This window comes from Varroa jacobsoni, unplaced genomic scaffold (genome assembly GCF_002532875.2).
Source record: "Varroa jacobsoni isolate VJ856 unplaced genomic scaffold, vjacob_1.0 scaffold_914, whole genome shotgun sequence".
In the NCBI taxonomy this organism is placed as follows: domain Eukaryota; kingdom Metazoa; phylum Arthropoda; class Arachnida; order Mesostigmata; family Varroidae; genus Varroa; species Varroa jacobsoni.
Window position 1 is genome coordinate 51,334 of NW_019213816.1, and position 19,259 is coordinate 70,592.

The 19,259-nt window shown below is 41.9% G+C and overlaps 1 protein-coding gene and 1 long non-coding RNA gene across 3 annotated transcripts in view; one reads left to right on the forward strand and one right to left on the reverse strand.

The window, feature by feature from the left end:
* Window positions 1–57: 57 nt before the first annotated feature.
* LOC111264942 (uncharacterized) lies at window positions 58–9,766 on the reverse strand. Its single transcript, XR_002683162.2, has 3 exons — window positions 9,217–9,766; window positions 8,858–8,914; window positions 58–552 (listed from the first exon to the last, which is right to left on the reverse strand). It is a non-coding gene; the product is annotated as an uncharacterized LOC111264942 (long non-coding RNA).
* Window positions 4,261–19,259, forward strand: part of Spn (protein phosphatase 1 regulatory subunit spinophilin) — a 60,547-nt gene continuing 45,548 nt past the window's right edge. The window contains exons 1-2 of one of the 2 annotated variants that reach the window (XM_022841212.2): window positions 4,261–8,310; window positions 10,943–11,146. The gene's annotated coding sequence lies outside the window, so the exon portion shown is untranslated. The remainder of the gene's footprint in view (window positions 8,311–10,942; window positions 11,147–19,259) is intronic. The other variant, XM_022841211.2, reaches the window with a different exon arrangement.

The window sequence follows — 19,259 nt, forward strand, 5'->3', positions numbered from 1 at the left end:
AAACCATCTAGTCTAAAATGTTACAAAATCCTACGTTAATAGTAGACAGCAAGCGACATCGGGTCTAGATGGGATATATTTATGTATTAAAAAAGTTTCGAATTTGATACCTCTTGTTTGATACAAATGAATCGAAAAGAGGAGTGCCACTTTAAATGTGTCTGTCTACGCATAGGCTCTTCTCGTTGGTGTAGACATCGGTGTCGTTGGAACACGCATGCATGTACAAAATATAGCTTCTTTAACGGCTGATCTAACATGGCTAAATTAGACAGTCTTCTGGAGGAATCTCTCGCTTTTCTGCTGTGCAGGCAGAGGCCGAGGGCCTCCGGACACCTGCCACGAAGAAGTTGGGACCTATAAATGCGTAAGCCGAGGCAGGAAACGCAAACGAAGGTTCACCTTATCCTAGCGTGCGTCTTTCTTGTTACAAGGTCAGTGTTGAAATACTAATTGAATTAGGTCTGGAGTTCACTGCCATATGGTAGAAGCATACGAGAGTAGCTCGTTCAACCTGAAGTTGTCCGATATCAGATGTAATCACCATCAGTCCTGAAAGAAAGGCCAACAGTAAATATTTTCGCTGCCTGCTACTTCGGTGTCGGTCCATATCCGCAGACACTGCGATGCTGTTGTTATATTTGGCATCGCCATTGTCGTCCTCTGAGCGTTCTCTTGAATTTAGACAAAATTAACAAAAAAAAGAAAAGGAGAATACGAGCAAATGTAACGCGTATCAATGTACACAGTAAAGTGGTCCCATATGTCGCTGTTAATCAACCTGAAGCCTTTTTTATCAGGTGTGAATTGTGACTTTGAACGGCGATGTGGATCGTGACGGGCTATAAAATTTGCGAAAGACAAAAGGTGTCCATCGTTTTGCAGAATAATGGAACTTAATTAAACGTTTCTTGGATATATCAGATATTTGTTGATTCATTGATTGGAAAACATCGTAAAGGTTTTGGAAAGTATCGGAAAGTGGGGTAGCCGTCCTCCCCCCCTCAGGGGGATTTAGCTTGACTATATCAAAAGATCGAGCAGTGTTACCTTGATGGCAGAATGCAACGTATCCGTTCTACAACTTAACATATGTGCAGCGTTGACAAATTGTTGCTTAGTGCGGAAATTATGACGTTGTAATACATACAACATTTTAACAGTCTTATTAGTGTCATCTAGATATTATGAAACTGAATAGTAAACAGCACTCTACATGTGTACTAGTATAAAGACAAACCACTTGAGTTAACTTCGTAACACTTGTCCTGGTCTGAAGATGGACGGCAAAACATGATGTGTTCAAGGCGCAGTCGACAAAATATGGACATGTCCGAACTAAAGGTTGACGTTGGGTTCAAACAGATCGATATTCTACCGTTTATCGCTATCGGAAACACGCTGACTATTCTCAGAATGATTGCGCAAGTTCTAGAGGACGTTCCGCTCAGGTTATGATCGAAATGAATGATTCTCAAATGCCTCTTTGAAAGAAAAAATCGACACCATAATATCGTCGAACATGACTAGCGTTGCTATTGCAACCAAAACGTTAACGATGAGTGTAAGCGAGATTGGCCGAGTGCGATAAAGAAAGGTCAAGATCGTAACATTTAGTGATGATCTCTCTAGAGAGTACCCCCAAGTAGAGCTCAGCCGTATGCTCGACAAGGTCATCTCAAGAAAATTGACCCGGAATTTTTTGCCACTAATCTTATGGTCGACGGGAAGAAACCATACAGGAAGAACGGGTTGTCCGCTACGCTGTGCATGACGTTCACCATCTGGGGTGTAGTGAGCCACTGTGCCATGAGGTACACGAAGTTGTTTGATGAGGAGGCCCCTGTGAGCGACACCACGTAAACGCATTTTCAAACACGCCTTGCTTAACTAGTGAAGCGCAGGGAAGAAGAGCGGAATTGTAGCGTCCTGTGCTATGTACTTTTATTAAAAGCTTATATCTTTATGTTGTCAAGATGCCTGACAGAAATGAAAATACACAAATGTTAATATTGCAGAGATGACGCACATATACGATTTATTTATTCTAGTTCCTCTTTATATAGCAAGAAGGGAATAGTATATTATAGCAATCGGTGGCGCGAGATATGTGTATTTTTTAACACACAGCCGAGGAGAATCCACGTTCTGAGTTAGTTTTCCTTACAAAATGCCAAACCGTTAGGCCTACCTACCTACCTACCTGAATACTAGAAAAGGTTTGCTACGGCTAGATTCTTATGGCGATCATCTACATCATACTCATACCGTCCTTGGAACATTGCGGCTCTTAACTTGTTCGCTCGAACCGAATGTCTATCCTCTGCTGAGTACCCCGATGAGCCTTGGGCGTACGTACTTCGAAATTTTCTGCGGCCGACCGCTATTCTCACAAAGTCTTTAGATGGAGATAAACGAAAGGGGAGAATGCGCGTTTAGGGGTGTTGTGAATAACATCAAAGGCAACGCCACAGTCAAGTACTTTACGAATTCGTCACACAAACACGATCTTTTTCTGAATGCCTTTCAGTAACGTTTTACACTTAAGCGGAAGCCTGATACACTGCGGAAGAAACTACTCCTTTTGTGTGAATCCGTACCGGTTTTCATCACTGGTTTGAATACTAATCGCCTAATAATTTCCCACGTGAGGTGTTTATTTTTGTAGAAACCGCTCGAGTAAATGAGCCTCGAACTTACATTGCCTTGCCACCCGTAGCGAAACCTAACTTGAACTTAGCAGAAGTCTAGGAACGATCCCGAACATACACTTATACGACTGGTCGTAGATACCTGCTGCTGACTCGAGAGCCCCTATCGATCGCTCAGGCCTCGAGTTGTTAAAGAAATGGTAGCTTCTACAGCAGCACGACTTTTTCCATACTTCGTCAAACATTCCATCACAGACCTGCAGCATGAGCGACCACTCCATCCACCCCTGGTTTGATTAGTCTTTTGACAACTCGGGCTTCACTACCTTCTCATTGCCGCATTACTTCTAAGACACGCTTTACACCTCGTTCGAAATACCAAGAGCTTTCTTTGTACATTATTCGTACACGCCATAACTCAGCATAGGAAGCTATTCTTTGTTCTGATGTATACTATATCGGTATACATGAACGGACTGATTTAAATACATAGTATTATAATAAATATATATATATAAATGCACCGAATATAGAATTCGAATCTTATATATTTTATCTCCATCCTAACGAAGAAGTGTTTTCCATTAGCGTCCTTTAGTGCGCGTATGGTGTTCTTTAAAACACATCTCATATGGATTAGAGGTAACTTGAGGAAAGAAACTCCATATATCTGTGGGTTGATGAATGCTGATCCACCAGGAAAACTTCGCACTTCTCTCAGCAGAAGAAATTGCCACACTTTCATTACCCTATAAATTTTCGCCCCTATTCGCACATTGAATGTTTGAGTTTTGTGTCCTGTACATAGGGCATTAGGCATCGCTTCAGACGACTGGCTTTGAGCGTGTGACGAAGTGAGTTTATGCTTGGATTCGAACCTGGATGACCATCACGTGTAAATCAGCGCTTTATATTGCGCTAAAATGTTTGCCTAATATTACCGTCTTCATTATTGTTACACACCACGCCTCACTATTTCGCCTTTTCGCACTTTAAACAAATGTGTGATTTTATGTGCGTTTAAAAGTTTTTGTATGAACAGCGTATTTGTGTGTGTGGCAGAGTTTCATTCTAGTAGGCCTTGAAGTTTAAAGTCGAGGTTATACAAGATATATAAAATAACGTAATATCGATTGTGCTGTGAATGAACTAATACATGGAGGTCATCCCATTCACTTTGGGACGATTAAAAAATTTTGGCACTACCTCTACTTAAACTCACCAAATAAATGAAACACAATGCGGATTACATAGTTCTTGAATAGTCACACGGGCCTGAAATAAGGCATGGTGATATAAAATTAGTAGCCGTTTTTGTCCGCAGGTACGATATTCATACGCTGAGACCTGATTGCAACTGGCTATGCAACTCTGACCACGGTTGGAAAATTCGCACTTATTTTTATAATAATAATAATAGATGTAATATAAGGTTGTTGTATGATGACTTTTTAGACCTTCTTCAAGACTTACTTGTTTTATATTCAATTAAGGCATGCACAGGCATTATTTATTACCTCCCGCCACTTAAACAGTGACATATTTATCCCTCTATTGTAGATGTCCAGACTATCTAGTCTCGAAAATAAATTTCGACATTAAGTTGAGATGCAATTTTTTTATTAAGAGACAACAAGAAGTGAGCAGTGGGTACAATGTGAGTACAGTTGAAGGCGGAGAGTCTCCAATTTTTAGCGCCGCTTTCGTCAGGCGTTGTAGATAGAACTTTTGGAAAATGCTAATTTAAGTAAACTAGTCGAACGGCTTGGTAGCCGTTGACAGATTCGTAAAAAGCTTATACCATAGGGTTTTTTTAGACTCTACAAAATGGGTGCAAAGTCGAATATGGAGAAGAAAAAGCTCAACTTTTCATTTGATTTTTTCTGCTTGAATGGTTCGTAATTCATAATAAATAAACTCAGTTAATTTTCACGGAAGGCAGTTTTTCTCCCAAAAATAAGGATGTACTGTGAATTTAGACAACGGGGTACAGGCACATATAAAGCAAGTTAGCTATTTGCGAGCACAAAAAGCCGTTTGAAGGTCGAAAGCTTAGCATGATCATATGTATGGTGGAGATATTTTACTAGTGATTGGCAGATCTCTGAAAAACAAGTGCAAAGCCTGCCGATCGATAGATTTCGGCGAACTGCATAAACATGCAATGCATATCTTCATATGTAAATTAGGTATATTTTAGTGAAAAACCTTATTAATCGTATTGGTCTATTTATGTAATAATGAAGTAAAAATGCGCTTCGAGCTAGTTTCAACTCTTTTTTTTTGTAATACGAATCGCATGCTTTCATATTAGAACAGATTGATTAATTAATTTCTAAAGGGTGACAGATTAAGTGCGCTAAGTGACTGTAACGGTATAACTGTTCGTGAACACGATAGTTTTTTTCATTTTACGTTAACAACATTAAAAACGTCGGACCAAGTTCGCGAGTCCGTCTAGTGCGTTTTCATTAAATTCTAGTTGCTGCGTGGCGGTAATTCGCGATCTATATAATTTGAGTACAGACAATGGGGACTGCTTATCAAACAATTTCTAGCATTCGAAATTTTTCACTGGTGCACAAATTTTGGGTGAGTGGCTTGTTGGCTTCTCGCCAGTCAGTCAGTCAGTCAGCCAGGTAGCCAGCCGGCGGTGCGACAGCCGTTGAGATTAAGCGGTCACGGGTCCGCCGGCCGGTGAGAGAGTGGAGCCAGAAGCAGCGGAGCTGTTGTTTGTGCCGACTGGTGGCTATGCTCGTGGAGGCTTGCGGAGAGAATCTGTGGCGGAGAGACGAAGTCGGCGGATGAATGGATGAATTCAGCTGTTTACGGCGAAGGGGAAAGGATGAGAGGACACTCGGAACAGTAACAGCAGCAGCAGCAGCAGCCAGAGAGGTACGACGACAACGAGAAAGAGAAAAGGAAAACAATCCTTTCCCCCTTTTTTTCGATTGTTTGGCATGAAAGTGTGCGTTTCTAGTTGGTTCGGCGCTCTACCAGTCAAGCCTCGGTCCAGCGATCAGCCTGCGCTTCTGCGTAGACTCTGCAGCGTCAGCTACGGACTGGAGCAATTAGTGTGTCTGTCAGTATCGGCAACAGCAGGCGGCTGTTGGTTGGCGGCGGCGGCGGCAGCTGCGACGACGTCCAAGTGGGTAGTTGGCTGCCGCTGCCACGTTTGAATAGCGGTAGTGGCAGAGAAGGAAGTAAGCAGTCCTGCTCGCTCGTTCAATTCCTCTTGCCGTTTCTGTCGTCGTTCCCTTTGTGTTGTTTATATATATGAAGCGAGTTTGTGTTCTATTGCTACTGCACGGCGGTTGGTTGTTGAATTTCGGACTGGCAGGGGAGGGAGTCGCGGGCGGGTGAAATGTCGTCGGCTCTATTGGCGCTTGAGAGCGGTGCTGCTGCTAGTTGTCTTGGAGCTTTAGCTACTGCAGTCATCGTCCGTAACCGGGACAGGCTGGTTAGTTACATCAAGCAGGCCGCACGAAGCCTAGACATAGCAACATCCAAGAACAATCTGGCCAACGAACGCCGAATAAAGGGAAGCACTAGTAATACTGCTACTACTAACAGCATTGGCTGGCGGAACTCCGCTGGTCGCTTGTGCGACGACAGTAGCAGCAGTGACAGTTGTTGAATAGACACGGCGGACAGACAAACGGGCAGACCGGTGGTGGTCAGGCCGTTGGTGTCGTTGTCGCCGTCACTGCTGGCCGTGGCCATCTTAACTTACGCTAGACAGACCGCCATCGTAACTGTGGTCGCTGCTAGTTCTCCTGCAACGGGAGCTCTGCGGGGCGGAGTTCAGTAGCGTTCAGTGCTGTGGTCCGATTACTGGCTGACTAATCGTTAGCCAGCACGGGACCTACGTACCGAATATAGGCGGCACGACAAAGACGGAACTGAAAGGTCGCTGAGTGTTGTTATTGTTGTTGTTGTTGTTATTGTTGTTGTTGTTGTTGTCGTCGTCATTTCGAACTCATCTCTTTTTGATCGGCGGCCGCTGTTTTCTGCTGTCGTACTATGCACAGGTGCGATTGCGTGATGTGGACAGTAAGTAACTAGAGTGAAGTAGGCACAAAGCAGTGACGGCTACGACGAGCTAGACAAGGGTAGGGAGATACTGAAATAGCAGAAATGCGGAAGGAGTGAAAGCTACGCTTAGCAGGGAAAGCACAGACTCTGTGTGTGTTCAGTTTGCAGTGGTGTGTAGTTCAGCTGCCGTAAAGAGACTGAGTGAGAAGTACTCGTTACTTGTGGCGACGTTGCCGTCGTTGTCGTAGAGTATTGCGCTTGGATGCCTCAGTAAAGTGCTGCAGACACCCAGTAAATGATTTATGCTGCGCAAAAACCGACTGCTGCTGCTGCCGTTGCTCTACTCCGTGGCCTCCGCCTTAGACAGAAATAATCCCGTTTAGCATTAAGCCAGACCGCTTGGATCATCGCGAACATCACTAATTCGCGCCCTAGAAGCAACAGCTAGACGCATTATCGGTTAAACGACTGAACTTGGCACAGAGCCTGTAAGTGCCGCAAATTCTATCCGTTGTTCATAGTGGTCGATTAGTGAATCAGGAATCGAACAGAAAACAGCATCGCTGATCGTATTCTTCCCAAAGGACATGCGTCTGCCCTCCATCCAGCAAAAGCGGGAGCCGCTATAGTTCTAATTCTGCTAGCGTTCAAATATGAGGTATAACGTACACAGTGAGGTGAGGTGATATACTAGGTTGTTAGCATTCGAGATTTAATATCGAATTGAGAACGCGCCGATTCGACTCGTCCACTGTAGCCAGGACAGTGGAGCGCAGGAGTCGTACGCAGCACCAAATCGAGACCACACTGCCCCTCTCTCACCGTTGCCTCCTCCCTCTTCAAGACGGAGCAGCACCGATAACTTCAGGAAGATTCATCGAAAACAGTGTATTAGCGAATGGAATACGAATAAGAAAAAGGGTCGTATATCCATCCTACTGCGGAATCTCTGCCAGTCAGTAGTGATTGCACGACAATTGCTTGTTCAAGTAGTGGCCAAGGAGCATAAACGCAAAAAAAGAATTGCTACTAGCAACGAATTGCTACATTTGCATGTAGCGGTGTACGTAACAGCTAGCCAGATGGGCATAGTACCGTAAGGGAATAGATTTGTCATTTAAACAGCGCTGAACAACGAGATCTGATTCATCGTCACTTATGCCATATCGTTGCCATTTCTGAGATAACCTTATATTCTACAGCAGCCGGTCTCAAATATCTCAACGAAATCACACGAAACGAAGATAGACCAGTGGTTAAAAAAGTAACAACGAGAAATAACTTTCCTGTAGTACATGCGTACTTCGTTCTATAACAGGAGCGTATAAAAATATATTTCACCTGTATAATATAACGTTCATATATAGAATGAAATTAGCCATACCTCGACGTTCTTAGTGAAAGTTAACAGTAGAAAAACGTAATAAGAAGCAGTGATCTGCCATCGTCATCATCATCTTTATTCGATGAGAAAATGGCCAGTAACAAGGAGGAAAATCGCTAACCGAAGGAACGACATGCAACGCTCCAGTTCGTGTTTAGGAAGCAACCGATTGAAGCTGTTATTGCTACAAAATTAAGTGTAACACTGTAGATGACTCTGTAAACGTTGCTGCGAAATACCGTAAGTATCCTATAAAGTGTACACCTAGAATAAGGTTCCATTTAGCTCTTTAATTTGGTACGGACTATACTCGAGCCTTGGTTAAAGGGAGTTGCTGCCATGTTGCTTGCTGGGCCTGACATGTCTAAGGATCAAAGTGCTGTTCGCACTCTTAGACAGTCGCTGGCCAATTACTTATAGCCATTCGGTAGCAATTTGGTAGTCTCAATGTCTAGTCCTCTACAGCGCTTTATTCCAGAGATATCTTGATAGAATAGCGAAATAAATACAATCAACTTAGGCGGTCGCTTGTCGCTATCCAGCCTGTTAATGTTCATTCTTCTTACCTCTTTCATTTACTCAATGAGTTGCTTGCTTTCACAATTTTATCTGCCGCTCATATAGCAGGGCCCCCTAGTCATGGACATGCATATACATACATGCACATAGAAGCTATGTATTGTATGAAGCAACAAAGTGCCTAGTTGATCTCTGTGACTATATGAAGTACAATGCCGAACAATTAATTCACTCAGCAGATTTGTTTGGTACCACCTCGATTACTTACCTAAATCTTCCGCTGTAATTATGCCCTTGCGTCAAATCCGAGCCAAATGTTGAGAACCTGCCAATAAGTAAGTATATACAATACTATTATACACTCTTTTTTCAACATAGTTGACCTGCTGCCGAAGTGAGATCTCTATACTGTACTCGCTGTTTAAGACTTAGCTCAGGATGACCATTGATGAAAAGACTTACAACATTACGCGAATCCGATCCGTATTTCCAGATTCGGATATGTTTTTACCGTACTAATAGTCCATCTCAGCTTTATCATTACACGAGTTATAGATATTCCAAAAAAATTTGATGGCGTACGATATGGTAGGCAAGGTTTATCTATTTGGCTTATTATTGTCTCACCTAAGGAATTATTTAGATGTATTAACAATACTGTACAGCCTATCATGATATAATCGGAGCGGTTGGTTCAGTCAGCTCAAAACTATATAAAAGATGGGATGGCGATGCGTTTGCAAATTGAACACGTACTGGTCTGCGTTCGTAACTGCACGTAGATACACTGTGTTTGACGCTGAAAGATAGACGTAACAGCAGTACCGATCGTAAGACATCTATTTGAAACAGTTGACAAAAGAGAAAACAGATGTTATTTTGTTGTTGTTGTTGTTGTTGTGTAGTCGCAAAACCATCTAAAGTTCGTAAAAATGTCCGTCTGTATCTATAGTCAAGTCATTCAACCTGCCTTTATAGATAGCAAAGCTATTTAATTTCACTAAGAATCTTTTTTGGGTTAGGAAAATTTTAAATCTCAAATATTGTTGGAATTTACTTAAGTAAGTAGCAGTAAGTAGATTGTTTGACTCGAAAAGGCAGCCAAACCTCGTGTTAACCCCTGGGTTTTGGCGAGAAAAGGAGTATTGAGTGGTTTTAAGCGAAAATTGAAGCAAAAATTTTAAAATAATATACTGAACTAAATACGCGTCGGCCTGATGAATGTTTGCCATTTTCTGCTGACACCATAATCTCATCACTACAGAACTTCTGTGACAAGTGAATTTTGTATCTCTTCATTGAAACTCAACTTATACCATTAAAGGAGTTCTCCAGAGATCGAAACAAATGATAGTCTGATGGCAAAAGATGTATTAAAATTTTTTCATCGAAAGTTTCCATTTGAGTAGTCGAAGATGTATCTGGTGGTTTGGCGTTGTTACGGTGTAACACTTTTTTTCTTTGTTCGTTATGGCCAATTATTTTAATAGCCTGCTGTATCAATCTAGTTATTAACAGTAAAGGACGAAGTGAATCGTGTTTTCAGGCGGTAGCAACTGACAATACACGATTCCTTTCCCATCCCATTGAAAATATAGCGTCAGCTTTTTTTTGGGTCAGTCCGGGCTTTGCCGGAGACTGTGGGGCACATTTTTTTTTGTTTGCACATTGTTGTTGGATGTGATCTGTTTTTCACCATTCGAAATTAAATGGTTCAAAATCGTTTAACTTTATTATGTTACTGTAGAGGTTCGCAGACAGAAGTGCATTCGGGTCAGTTCGTTTACGTATATTCGTATGACATCAGAAAAGCATTCGTTAGCCAGCAGTCTTCAAATGATTTAGATTCTTTTGGTAATTAGCGCCTAATTTCTTGGCGATATATGATGGCTAGCTAGGGATCAGTCTTGCTCAGCTTTCACAATGATTTTATCAACTTTTTTGTAATTTATCGACGACTACGAAGAGCATATTTCGTTTCAAAATTTCCAGAACAGAGGGCCGCTTCTCATACTAACCATAAATACCATACATTTTTGGTGTACCTGAATAGTGTTTATGGCACTTGTACTGTAATAACTATAGCAAATAGCGAATTGCATTCATATCTAAAAATAAAGTAGGGCGTTTATGATATAATTTGAAGTAAGGCATTCCAATCGTTGCTAAATTACAGCCTTCCAGTGATATTAGTGTTAACTTGAAACCGCTCGACTTATCTGAAATGGGTGATTTTAAAGCCAATTTAATTAGAAGAACAGTCGATATTTTTTTAACAATCTAGTATACACATTAGGACATAAGAATAACGCTTTTTTTCCTTGTATCTATTTCATTTCATGAATGAATGTAGAATGAAACGGTCGATGAACTTGAGTTTTTCTGCATAGGACGTGTGGCGAAGAATGAAGTTCTGTAACTTATGGATAGTGAAGCAATAACATAAATGTGCAGGCGGCAAGGCTTGTTTTTTACTGCAAGGAAGCGCAGATGTATGCTTTGCTGTCAGCAAGCTGTATCTACCCCGGGGCAGTAACATTGAGTTCACCTCCATAAGGTTTGTGCATTTATATCCGCTGAAAAAGGTCATTACGATTCCTTTGCAGGAGTCGGCTTGCGTCCAGATTATGATAAATACTTCAATAGTTGAGCAGGCCGTTTTGTTCGTCGTCAGTACTGTTAAACATCATCAACTAGGTAATGTTGTCTCAGGATAGTGATAGAATCAATATTTATCGCCTCATGATGTCTTATAATGTGGGTATTGTCTGGATCATGCTACGTATGCACCGTTGTGAGGTGTTGTCCTGGTAAACAAAAGTTGGCCGTCTAAAAATTAGCTGATTTTGCCCTACAGCGTTTTGAAATTTCTAGCTGAGAAATGCTGTGAAGAGCGTTCAGGTGTCTGTCTAAGATGTTCTCTCTATGTGTTTATTGTTGTCGTGCTGGTAACCATTACAAGTTTGTTGACACTAACTGACAAGGGCACAAAAACATGAAACTAAGAAAAGCAACAAAAGGAGTTAGAATCGTGGGGTTTCAGCGTTCACTTACGGCACACAATGACAAACACTAACTCACTTAGATGGAACACCATTTTTCGTTTTTCAGAGATATGTGATTGAAATAGTCGTTACCTATATACAGAAGGAAAATGTTGTAGCTGGATTTTACGAAAGACTGCTGAATAAATCATTGAAACTAGATTGCCATCACCAGTTCATTTGTATGCGAAAAATTGCGACCACCATATATATATATATATTAGTGGCCGCACAATTGTAACACAAGTAGAGGCCGTTCTTTTTGTACTCTTTTCTGTTACTTTGTACTCTTCACGTGTGAGCTCCATATCAAGGAAAGGGGATTTCTCGAAAGTAATTCGTAAAAAAAGTTCAAAGATGGCGTCTTGGGAAACTAGACCGTGCATCCCACCCGAGTGAGCTAGACGCACCCCAGCATGACTTCTTTTTTGCTCAAGGTCGAAGATATATATTATTGCTAGTTTCTATGCAGCTTCCGAGAAACCTGTGGAAACCTCCATGGGGCGAGCCGAAAGATCCTCAATCGGGTTTAAATTTCAGGACTTTGAAAATGCATTGAAATGTCTCAGAAAGCTATTTATACGGATCCTGAATTTTTTAATAGAAAAATTATCAGCTGTTTTTTCGGTAATGTATTTATTGTCAATGAGCCGCCCAGGTAAGTGTTAGCGATTAATATTTTTAAAATTTCTTGCACTTTTCAAACGTTTTTGCCGTATCAACCCTTGCCATTGCTTGCTTTTTCATCAGCTTAAAGCTTGATTCCGCTATACTTTTCCATATGTAGCATACTTGAACAACACTTTAACTAGTCCGTACGTACCAGTTTGTGTATCGCTTGACATATGGTTAAATAGTCATTAGGGAGAAGGATTATCTCGAAAATGGCTAGTAAAGGTTTCCGTAACGTTCCGAGTCGAAGATGTAATCAAGGTAATAATTAGTGGTTACTCTGAGTGAGACATGAGTGGCGGAAATGCCACTTTTAGCACATACGAAATGATGCTGCCAGGTGTACGCCCACAGTTCAATGCAACGGATTTGTCAATTGTGTAGAAGTCTATCTTGGCGTGTTTAACAGTGAATTCAGTGCGTTCAAAAGGCGATCATTTAACCGTCTCCTCAGAGCATTACCTTGTTGGGCTCAACCCATGTACTACAATATGTACAAGCTAGTTTCTGATAAATCGGCAAAATAGCGAAATTGCGAGCTATCTGTTTGATAAGCAAACTAAATTGTTATTAAAGCAATTTATTGTTAAGAAGTAGACTGTGGACTAACTTTGCGATCAAAACAGAACCGTGGCGGACTGTAATGAAGGCGTTAAGTGAAGTACTAACGAATCTTAAGGGTGACTTGAAATAAGAGTCAGTGTGATTTGAATATTTGAAATAGTGCGTCGCATACGTTACGCCATTATTGAATTTGTTATTCGGTGGCACAACCGCCACAACAGCATCTGTTCTTGATGGCAAAAGGCAGAGAGATAGCTAAGGGCGAAAAGGCTCCGCCCATGTGATCGCTTTAGTGCAGTTTTGTGGTACATATTCATAGTATCTATTACAAATACAGACACCGATAGGTGTTTTTATGCGAGCTCGTTATTGGAAAATGATTGCAAAGTCACGAAATCAGAAAGCTGCTTTAAAATCAATTGGTTTTTAATGCAAAATCATCATAATGTATTGGAAGATAGAGATGATATGATTGACAGAATTCAGCACAGCCATGGAGGCAAGCAAAGCGAATCAAACTGGGCACAATTTACGCAGCGACCCTGCACCACACAGCACTGGTGCTTCATATTGGATCGAGGTCATCAGAGTACAATATACTGGACGCCTAGCGGTGTAAGCGAACGTCCTTCTCGAACTCTCCTGCCAGCGCTACCGGCCCCAAGAAGCAGTCCAGTCAATTTGCACTTAAATTAGCCGCGCTGAAAACTGTCGTTCCGCAGAGAAACGTTAATTGACGGAAACGGATTAGTCTAGAACGGTCAATGTATTTGCAGCCCCGTCAGCCTAGTTTTATTCGTTGACGCTAAGCGTGCTAACAACAGCGACGAAATAGAATACAGCTGCGCTCTCTGTGAACAAACGCTCGGTTTTACTTTTCCGAAGTATGGCCGTTGCGGTAGAATAATACAGAGTATGTTAGGATGTCCGACTGATGGGATATCTGGTGCAGCAGCAGACGCAGATGGACATTGTTCTGCATGTTTCGTATCTGCTTTTCGAGTAAGCGATTATCAGTTATGTGATCGACCAGATTCTCGCAGAGACAATAAACTTGGTAACTGTGCGACTCACCGCCATACACGACTAGAAAAAGAGTGTCCAGCAGAAGAAATAGCTGCTATAGTATGTCTGTGGCTACGCTGATCGAACATTGAATAACGGGCAATAATAATAATCACAATAACAGTTCATGGTTCGTACGAGAAATTTGCCACATGAATCAGTCGGTGACGGAACACCAAAATAGTTTAAAGGAAAGATACTTTAACGTATGGCAGAGAATAACCAAGCAGCGATGCTCATTATGTTAAAGGCTCACACTAGACCTGTTTTTTGATCCATTATAGTTTCTTTTCTTAAAAACAATCCCCATCCCGTGAACATAAAACTCAAAGGTCGTGTGAGAAGATTTCAAGAGCTAAATTTCGTTTAAAGGTAAAGGAATTCACTGCTTCATTGTAGCAACATGAATACGATTTACCCATTTTTTCTTATTTAACCACTCTCCAGTTTCACCTAGAATATAACGTTAATCCGATGCAACTTCGAAGCTATCGATGCAGCAAAGCCTCTACTTTTACCAGAGGAACTTCAAGGCCAGAGACGCCTGTTTCAAAGCCAGTTCTTATTGAGCCCATTCCTTTTTAGGAACTAGACATACAGAACTCGCGAGTCTATCAATACGGAATCAAAAGGGACGCTAAGAGTCAAGAGAAGCGGTAACATTGGGCAGCAAAAAGGCCAGCAAGTGGTACTTGTTCGCCTAGATTTTCCGAAGCCGGGGTACCTCAGTAAGCTCTAATTAGCAGCACTAGCCATCAATTGGCAGGTGCTATTAGGAACAAAACGGTAGCCTCAGGCCAAACAAGGCGCACAAAACGGATCAAGAGTTCGGAGAGCGCGACGACAGTAAGTACAGGGCAATGTTGACAGAAGCTCTACTTGGCCATTTCCTCGCTGCGGTACAATTAAGGCAACAGTCAGGTAAATGAGCTAGCTCTTCTGTGAAAATTAGAAAACGTCAACTGTCGAGCTACAAAGCCATGGGGGTGTCCGCTTTCTGGACCTTCTATCGTTCTTGGTCTTTCAAGGCGTCGATGTAATAGTCCTGTATTAAATCTGGATCGACGCGCCGTTTAGCATACCGTGTTTCCATAAAGGACTTGCACGATAAGACCAAATGACAAAGGGTGGATATACTAGAATCAGCGCCAGATCGATATGAAAACGCTCACACCGTAAAACAACCTTGCTATTTTAGAAAGTCACAAGCTCCGCATAAGAGCAGGACAAGGTATGTTTGACCAGACCCTGCCGAACGATCAACAGAACTGGTGGAAATGTTAACGTGGCGCCTCAATGCGGAGCAGACTATAAGCAATCGTGGCAGACGACTTCAACTCAAAATTAGGGAGGCCAAAAGGGACTTGAAGAAGCTTGTTGATTAATACCTGGCTGGACTCTGAATGTTAGATTGTACCCGACAGAAGGGTGCTGACATCCACTGACGCGACGGGTCTTTCATTATCGACCTATATACTCTTGACCAGTTTACCTGTCTTTCGAGTAGCATATCTTGAACCAAAGGATCTCTTACATACTGGGGCACCGTTACTTTCCTGTGACTACGCACACCTCCACGCTAATACATGCAGCAGCCTCAAAGTAACAGCTTGGGCAAAGATACAGAATACCGTGGATGTTTTTCATTCTAGACTTATCTTACGTCAACGAGTGCAACGCCAACTTTCTATATTAAACCTCATCCCAATAGCCCATGAATCAGCGATATCTATATATAGTCAAAAAAGAAGGCCGATCCAGACCAGATCAGGCCAGAACATCGCAAGAGCACAGTAGTGTCAGCCCTATACCGGACTGCTTTCTGACACTTGTCTACATGACGGCGAAGTACCGGACAACTTATAAAATAGAAAGGAACTCGTGAAAAGGAATTACTAATGCTCCAAGGCAAGGCGCTTTCAGACTTATCCTTTGAGCGCCTTTCCGTTTTTCTGAAAACGTGAGGCAAATCCCAAAAGAACAATACGGCTTCTCTAAAGAAGAATTAACAATGACTACCTGCTAAATCTCACTCACCAAGATAAAAGCACAAGGAGATTAAACAGTTCGATGCTGTGTTTATCAATTTCGAATTTGGCATTCGACAAAGTGTCAAAGGGATTTTTGTTCAAGCTCGCGAAGACAAAAATTCCGTACAAGCTTATCCAGCTCTTTGTTTTGGTTTTACAGGAGAGTTCGATTTTGAAATGAGATGGTGTCGCGGAACTGGGCGCCTCTCAACAGGTGGCAAAAGTGTTTCACGGCGACAACTTTGAGATTCAGCAATATTGGCCCGTTTTCAGCAGATGTAACAGATACCAACCTAGAAATCAACTTGTATAAGGCCAAAGGCATGCATTTTAGAAAAAACAGGGCCACTAGTACCAAATGGCAGTCACCCGTTCTACTCCACGCCTGTAGCACTTTATTATCTAGACTTGGCTTTGTTCAGCTGTCGAACTTGTCAGAGCGAGTATGTTACGGAATGCGTTATAGAAACTAGTAGCAACGGCTTTCATAGGAAAGCGATCGTCCTTATGGTAAACACAGCGATACGCCTTTTCAGTACGTTCACGCCAATATGGCATACAACTTACCTAGAGGGACCTTCGCGTAGTCCAAATGTATAGCCTAGACCGCATAAAGCCTGCTTTTCTTAAAGCGCTGGGCCTGCATACGCCCTGCTACGTGTCTTTGCTAGGAGATACGTTGCTATTCGATGAGGTCGGCGCTGATTCTTTTGCCGCTGGTGCTACGGTGGACAGAAAATGGAAAAAACCCACAAAGAAAATCGACATGTGGCGGTGCCCACACACAGTTGAAGGCTTCCGCGATGTTGCGTGTCCTAATAAACTGTAGCATGAACAAAACGAAAGCTGCACTTGTGTCTGCTGTGGAGCCTTTGTAAGCGATACCTCGCAGGCCCATGTCCAAGGATTTCTTTTCTGAATAGCGTGGCACATGGAAGAACAGCGCAGACGTAGCGCTCCGTGTTATGTATCTTATCCCTTTTCCTATTTCAGTATCTAAAAAAAGATTCGAAACGTTTATGTGTTGTATAGAAAGACACGGGTAAAGATGAGTGATGATTTGATAATATCGGCATCATGACACACCATCAATACATTACCACGTTGAGAAAGAAATGGCCACTTAATGGCCTTAAATATTTTAGTATATATAAAAAAAATTTTCTTCGAAAAATTTAGTTTTCATGAAAAAGTGGCTTTTTATCACATCTAGTCCAATACAAGTTCCTCAAATGTTGAAAGCATTTTTCCCAGCGAAAGGCCCTCTGAACAATTGCATTTGGTCCTGAATGCTTCGCTAATTTGCCTGGAGTGTTATGACAATTAAGTAGATGTAAGCCATCGCTGGTCGCCGCGACGTTACATTTAAATACAAGATTACATTAGAGCAACGAGCTTTAATCATAACGAGAAAACCATACGGACTAAGTTGCAGTCCCGCAATGACGTCCGTAGCTGTCCAAAGGGATAGCCCTGGCCAGTAACCACTGGAAAAATCGCGTAAAAGTCGAAACATTGATTCTTTATTTCTTCTCTTAAAGTGGATCTAATCGAAACAAACATTTTGTTTTAACTTCTATAACCATCAGGAGAATGTTTACCCGCATGTATATCTAAAAGACCGTGATCCATCTATGACCTTAACCTGTTCGCAGTATCATCTTTTGCCTTGCTTATGCCTGGACGGATATCTCGCATAAACCTAATGTTCAATCAATGGCAATAGGAGCTCTGTTGTTACTATTATATCATGTTCTGTAACAGACGGGCTTTCTCCCTTCCACTTATAATGTCTGTGAGATTGACGTCGACTAATTCGCTGAGGATGGCTGGTGTCGCCGTTATCATTAGGCGCTTGGAGATCATCAGGGCACTCTGTAACCGCGTGAGTGCGTGCAATGTGTGAATATAGTTAGGTAACCCTAGGCAGCATCATCTCCTTATTAATACTGCCTTTGGGTGTCTAGCCGTCAAACAAAGGCGTATCTGTGGTAACACTTCACATTTACCTGGACACGTTTGGTATATCCTATGCATACGGCAAGCTGTCGCATAGACTTTCAGATGTTCTCCAGGGAAGTTTCCAAAGACGGGTCAACCTGATCTCTGGAAGTCTCGCTGTTGCAGCACCATACACTTCTTCCTCTACCAAAGTTGCGCCAACTTCAGTGACCTTTGCATGGAGTAATGTGGAGGTATGGACCACTTGGATTATATTTAACACATTGGCAGCGGTTGCATTATTCAGGAATACACATTGAAGGGAATCCGTAATGTGACAATCGCGTTTCAGTTTATCAAAGCTAAATACGGGTGGTCTTAGCAATGGTCCTACTGCGTGCCCAAACGAAGTTGGTCTATCACATCTCAGAATAAGGTCTTTGTGGCTCTATCACACTACCAGGAATGAGGCCAGTATTTGTTGTCTAAAAGTTGTTGGTGCGTCACATCTGTTCCATCTCTACCTTTATATGTCACGCCAACCTTCTTAGGTGTAATAACTTTTCAAAGTAAATCCGCGTGATTATGGTTACGTGACGCCGTATGCTATTGACTTTATTGAGCCATCTTTGTTCTTAAAAGGTTGCAGATTTGCACTGTAAGAAACGGGTGGACGGTATCGTACTAACCTGATATTTGTCGAAATTGTTGGAGTTCTAACAATACGGGGTAAACATGTTAAGAATAGCTCTTGCAACGTTGTTATACATTGTCGGTTTGAGGTTATTATTAATTATCGGGCAGAAGTTAGAGTCCTTTACAGTAAATTTGGGGCTATTCACAGCAAAGCTAACAGCCTAAGATATGATTTAGGCTTTTCTTCGCGCTAAAGTTCTATAAAGGTGTCGCGTGGGCTGAGGTATGAGCACCTTTTACTCCATTTTCCTCGACCTAAATGGTTTGCAACTCATCCAATTGTGACAGTATTGTTTAACATTGCTTATATGAGTTGGGTGTGACCCGACTGACTGCTGGATTCATCCGACTTGTGTCCTGAAAGTTAATTGTTTGAGGTATAGAAGATCCGAGCTAAATCGATTATATTTTAAGAATCTCTTTTTCTCATGTGACCAACAAGAGGAGATTTAAGACATAAGCCAGCAATAGGACGTATCTTCTACCCAAAGCCATTCCATTATTGCGTCATAGAAAGTTTCTTTTTATTTACGATTACAGATTAATGCTTTAGCAATGAGACATATCGCTCATATTATAATAATCATTGACCCTAGAGTATGTAACCGTATTTTTTATCGTTACAAAATGCGTCCTTCTGAGAATGGATTGCCTAATA